Source organism: Myripristis murdjan, chromosome 17 (assembly GCF_902150065.1).
Source record: "Myripristis murdjan chromosome 17, fMyrMur1.1, whole genome shotgun sequence".
NCBI lineage: Eukaryota > Metazoa > Chordata > Actinopteri > Holocentriformes > Holocentridae > Myripristis > Myripristis murdjan.
The window spans coordinates 15,087,493-15,093,971 of NC_043996.1; positions in this window are offsets into that span (position 1 = coordinate 15,087,493).

Consider the following 6,479-nt stretch of genomic DNA (forward strand, 5'->3'; position numbering starts at 1 on the left):
GGTATTAAACATCCCAGCTTTAATTGCTTTCAAATCAAGCTCACTGTTGTTTTATTTTGCCTGCACTGTGATTTACTGTGATGTGTTTTAACCAACTTGTGAAGCCGAGGGCAAATTTCCACATCTGTGGGCAATAAAGATTATTCTCTTTCCAGATGCTACTGTTTGCATTTGGTGTGTTAAATATTTATAAACAGGAGAACATGACGTGCTGGTTTACAAGCCATTATTAAATTGAGTTTAATATAGGGAAATAAAAGGAGGGAATGTGAGGGGAGAGAAAGGAAGAAAATGAATGAGAAATGTCCATGCTATTCATGGCAGACTGATGCATGTGGTCTTATTGTTGAGCAAGTTTTCTAGGCTGCTGTGTTGGCCTAAAGAAGCGAGGGGTCTCCTCAGAGCAAAGTTTAGGCCACACTGAGTGCATTGTCCACTTACGACACATTTTGAGATTGCACAAAACCAGGTATGCTGGTCTTCAACATGCATAAGGTGAATACCACTGGGCTGAAATAAAATACAAGTAAGCCTTTGCAGTGCAGCAATAATGTTAACTCAATGTTGAACAAGGTAATGACTTTCCTTATGGATGGTTAAACAGGCTGCAGGAGAGACTCCAGCTTTCCTGATGTGCTACTTTTGTTGGGCTTTTGCATCCTCCATATGATGAGAGGGGTGGAGCGATGGCTGTAGGAGGGTGTTAACGGAGAGTATTCAGTGGGCTGAGGTCAAGGTCGAGAAAGGCGGAGTTTAGTCTGGTATTGTGACTTGGCAACCAGGACGGCCTTGTTGAACAGCATCAGGCGATTCCTCTTCACTTCTCCTGTGTGCCTCTTCCTCTTCTACTTTTGCCTCGTCTTAATGGTGCTGGCCCGTGGTGTCAAAAGTGCTGTCACGATTATTTGTGTAGCCTTTCATCACATTTAGAGTTTCAAAGGGCTTAATAGCACACATAGTATGATACAATAAATCAAAACAACCCCTGACCTTTGACCTTCAACAAGAACAAAGACAAATTCCTACCAAAAGCTCAGTTAGCTGAAAAAAAGGGGGATCAGGTGTGCAATGGGTAAAGATTAAATGCTGATTTCAAAATGAAACCAAACAAAATCAACCCAGTTAAAACAAAAATACAAAATGATCAGAAACTGTCCAATACATCAAGCAGCTGGGAAAATTATATTCATTTCGGACTTTGTGTATTGTTCTTCCTGTCCTGTTTAATCATGCACTTCCAAACCACAAACAGTACTACACACATGATCTTCCTGGCTAAACATCAGTACCAAAGATTATCACCATCATCAAAGAGAGGTGGAACAATTTATTGGACTGACAAAGCAACCTGTGAGCCTGTCCTTCATCACAAACATGGAAATAGCAGGAGACCTCAGAGAAATGTCAGGCAGATCTCGCTCATGCTCCTCAACTGGTGTGCACAAGGCAGAAATCTAGCCACCAGCCTTCTTGGTCCTTACTTTTGTTATATTCATCCCACATACAAAATGCCCAAGTGTCAACTTCATCCCTTGTTAGTTTGGTCCGAGTGGAGGAGGCAGGGAAAATGCTGGGTGGAAAGCTGTGGAGTGGGAGAAGAGGACTAAATGGTGTTAGTTGTGGGGGCCGCAGTCTTAATGCAACTAATCCTTTTTTAACTGGGCCACCTAAAGACAAAATGAGATCCAAGAAAAGTCATCGCTTATTCAGATATATTTAATCTCATTTCATTTACAAATAATAATGCAAAGATACAAAGACGAAAGCCTTCACACAAGAAAAATACATCAGGTACGATTCAAACAGAAGCTTATTTCATCCTTAATATAGCACACATTTACAGCCAACTTGGATTTTTTTTTTTCTTTTTTTGGTCTGATTGACATTTTGAAATAGAAAAGAAAACCCCACAATTTGTAGAACAAGGTTGATCCATTCATTTTTAAAGGGTTAGCTCAAGAGAGTACCGGCTTGCCAAGCTGTGCTGCAGAATGCTAGATTTTGCATATTCGATGAGCGTATGTGTCCTGTTGCTGTGGGTGCACTACAGGTGCGGTGCACGTCGACACCGCAGTTAAATGCATGTGCAGTGTCTGGAAAAGTAGCACTGGACTGAGAAACAAAATACATAGTATAACAATTTAGCTGCCATTGTATGAGGCTTGAACCAGCAGTAGGCTGTCCTCAAAATGCACACGCAGGACTGAGTTGTGGCTTGTCCCATGTGGGTACCCCGCTGAGTGATCATACATGACTATAACTCCATTTTATGTCTCTGATTCAGTTTATGTTTCTGCATCTCCTTTTTACATGTCGTGTCACTAAGACGGTCTACACATATCGGCCTATAGTCTGACTGTACGGTTTTGATATCTGCTATTTCTCCTAAATGTGACTATTATAGTTAGAGAAGATGCATACAGTAGGTTTCACTACAAGAGAGTGTCTGACAGTAGGTTTAAGAAACACAGGTAGAGCTAAATACCTACTTAAAGCAAATATGTCAAGGCATTTTTGAGTTACTTTGAAATTCAGTATCATGCAGAGGAGATTACCCAGGTGTACTGGGCAGGATATATCAAGAATTTCAATAACAAAGTCATTTTTTTCCCAATGTAAACAATGCATTGACAAAGTTCATAGTTACAAGTTTATGCCTGAAATAAAATGTGCCCTAATAAAATCTTCTACAAAATAAAAATGGGAAGTAGGTGCATTCCAACAGTTAGTAGGACAGGTTAATAAAAATCTCATAATTCTCTCACAAGTGCATTGAATTTGATCATAAAAATAAATATTTAAAGGGCTGGTTTATTAACTTTGGCTTCTTGGTTCACCTGTTGCCTTAACACTGAAAGCAAAGAGAAAAAGTACACTGTTCAGGACAGGTTTACTGTAGAAACAAAACCGAACGAAATGAAAGTACAGTGGTACCTTTTCTCACGCCAGTCTCTCATTCAAGTCAGTTAAAGCTGGTTCATCTGCTGCTCGATTGGAAAATTTATAAACTTTGATGCCAGGGAGCTGTCAATAGGAAATCGACAGGAAGGGCCATTTCCACATGTGATAAAAATCGACAACTCTAATAAAAGTTCTCTCTGGTCTTCGAAATGCATGTGGATGACAGTCAAAATTAAATATAATTCCTATAACTTAAAACTACAGGAAACATCTGATGTCCTTTAACACTGAGGAGACTTGGATGGCCATAATATTGGAATTTTGCAGTTTAGAACAAATAAACAACAAAATATAATCTCCGTAATTTACAGGTGGTTTATATGTAGTCTGATATTCAAGATAAAGTACTCAGCTACGTCGAAGCATTTCATGGAGAGGAAGAGAGTAAAAATCGCTCCATCTGTTGTAAACTCTTGTCTCTGTAAACACTGGCATCTTAACACCAATGGACACCTGAATATTGGTGCATAAAAAGGTGGCAGTAACAGGTGACACATCAGTCAGAGTTATCTACACAATAACAAATAAAAAAATAAAAATAAAAAAACAGAAACAGGACCTACAAAAACTTCAGGCTCATCGGAGTCTGAGGTCCAGAAGAGGAAAAAAAACAAAAACAAACAGAGCCACAATGACATATTGCAGCACAGCAATTCTCAGTGCATTTTCTCACTTTGACATCGTATCACATTAAGCACACAAAACATTATTCCTGGCATAAAGCAATATACACAGCTGGTCTATAGCATCGCCATGACATAAAATCTTGGGGGTGTTGCACAGCACACAAGCACATAAATTTTTTTGTGTAAAAATGAATAAAGAAATGCATCTACATGTGCATAAAAGACTGATTTCCATTTTTCTGATGCTTCTAGGCTTGACTTAGCACTTACACAGCCCACAAGACGCGGAATCAAAAAGACAAAAACAGTTTTACCAAATAAGAAAAACAGAAGGCTTAGACAAAATTTAACAAGGTTGACCACCATTCGCTCTTTTAAAAGTACATTGTATTTTTTTTTTTGCATGACATTGCTTTAAAAATAACAATGTGCACAGTATAGGAAAATAAAAAAACAAAGCCAAAAAGGGGAAAGTATGCCTTGAGATTCATGCAGTCACAAAATTGGATTTCAAACCGTTAACACACCAGGACGTGTTCGAAAGGAGAAAAACAAACAAGCTACAGAAAATAACAAAAATGCATCATAATTCAGACACATAATGCATTTAAAGTGTAAGTAGTATTAAAAGGGAAAAAATATCTTCATGCTGAATGACTTGGTTTCAGTTGATCTGACCACATTTATCAGATCATTTTTGATTTACCTCGTGCGAGAAAAGTGGCAAAATATGCTAGCGCAGGAGAACCTTGAAATACATAAGCAATAGCTAGCTAGCCTATTTTCATAGTGTACAATACAGTCATCTGTAGATGGGTTATACAGTATCTTGAATGGGAAACCTTGTTTACTCTCCATTTTTGGGGGCAGTAATGACCTGTACCTGGATTAAGTAACAATTAGATTTCCTTCAAAATGTTTTCCAGGGATTGACAGATCTGATATAATAAAGCAAACATAATATTCCCTGCAAATTTATCCATTTGAGAAACTGCACTGAGTGCTTGTACCTTAAACTGTATTTCAGCTCAGGATCTGACTACTCATCAGTGACAGATCACATTTAATATATATTTTATTTTTATTTAGTTTTACTTAATGCTCAAATGTGCTATCCATGGCAGGAAGACCTGCAACACAAGAATATGACCAACCAGATCATTTATAGAGACGCACCTCTGCTAACCACTATCCAAAAATACAAAGGTTTGACTATCTTCCCAAAATTGAGGCGTAAATTTTTATAACAGACAGCTAACAAAATACTTGCTGATTACGTAAAAAATCAGCTCTTTTAAATAGACTATAATCTATATATGACTTTTCAAAAATAACTTAGCTTTTAGTTAACTTTGTTTTTTTGTGTTTTTTTTTTTACAAGAAGGCAGGTTTGATCAAATAGAGGGCAAACAGGTCCAGTGCACATAACAGTCACGGGTGGGGGGGTAAAAGATAAAACTTTTAAATAAGTGTGTAAAGTGCAATGTAGAAAATCCAGGAGATGGTCATGAGCGAATCAAGTGGAATCATCCACTGAGGAACCAAACCGACGGGACAAATAATGTTTTACGGTGAAAGCATGAGGCCGTATCACCACAAAGAGTCAAGCAGGAACCACAGCAAGACTGGAGAAAACACAGAAGAAACTGACCAGAGAGCAAAGACAATGAGAGGATATGCTCATGTGACTAAGACACACACACATATTCAATGTCAAAGTAGTGTAGAAGAAAAACAAACAAAAAAATAATATATGTATATATACATACAAAAATGCCACGTCCCCATTGTAGGGAGTAAAACTGTTGGGTCAAATTGTCAATGAAGATATTTGGTCCTACAGTACACAGATAGCAGAGTCTATGAGGATGACATGATGGTGACAAACTGTACAGATGTGACCTAAATACATTCTGGTTGCATCAATGCTTTTCTAGTATAGAGGCAGTTCAAATATCTGGAAAAAAAAAAAAAAAAAAAAAAAAAATATATATATATATATATATATATATATATATATATATATATCTCAACAAGATTGAGCTCACATCTATGGGAGTAATAGAGGAGAGTTTCAGTTTCTACCGCATGCCACAGCTTCCCTCAAACACTGAGCCTTGTTTCTTTGATGCCTGATTTGATTTTTGCCATTTCAAACGATTCAAATGCAAAGGACGCCATCTCTCAATAGCAAACTAATGACGCATGGAAAGAGTGTACTGTACATTCCAAAAGTATCAAAAGAAACATAACATGGCACCATCACTTGTACTGCGAGCTTGCACCTTGGCTTCCTTTACGTAAGTGTACATTTTTGTGTGTTATACCTCACAGTCCTACTTTACTTTAGTTTTGCATAGATATCATTACGCAAAATCTAATCACATTCTGTACATCTGAAATATAAAATTAAACAAGCCTGTAAACATCTATTTCACGACAAAGAACTTAAAAACGGACATTTTAATTTAAATAGATGAATATGAAAATGATATCGTAGTGACAATGGATGAGGATCAGGACGCCTCACAATGTGACTGAGAATGATGTAGGCCAGACCACCTGTATGACAGCAAAACTGTTCCACATTTAAAATGCCATGTTAGTGAATTTACATTGTATTAAACTCTCTGCATGAATACTGAACGTCAGTCTGGTAAGGCAAACAACTATGCACAGTGATTTGTGATTTCATGCATAACCGAAGAGTGCTGTTTGCTGTGGCAAAATCTGAATTCAGTCAAATTGACACTTTGGCAAAATAACTGACTGACACACACCGAATCGTTTTAGGAACTATTTGGAAAATCCAATTGGCCTGACTTTGGCTTCCATAAATAAAAGTAAACCCCACAAAGGATTAGCACTGAATTAAAACAAGCTTGGCACGGG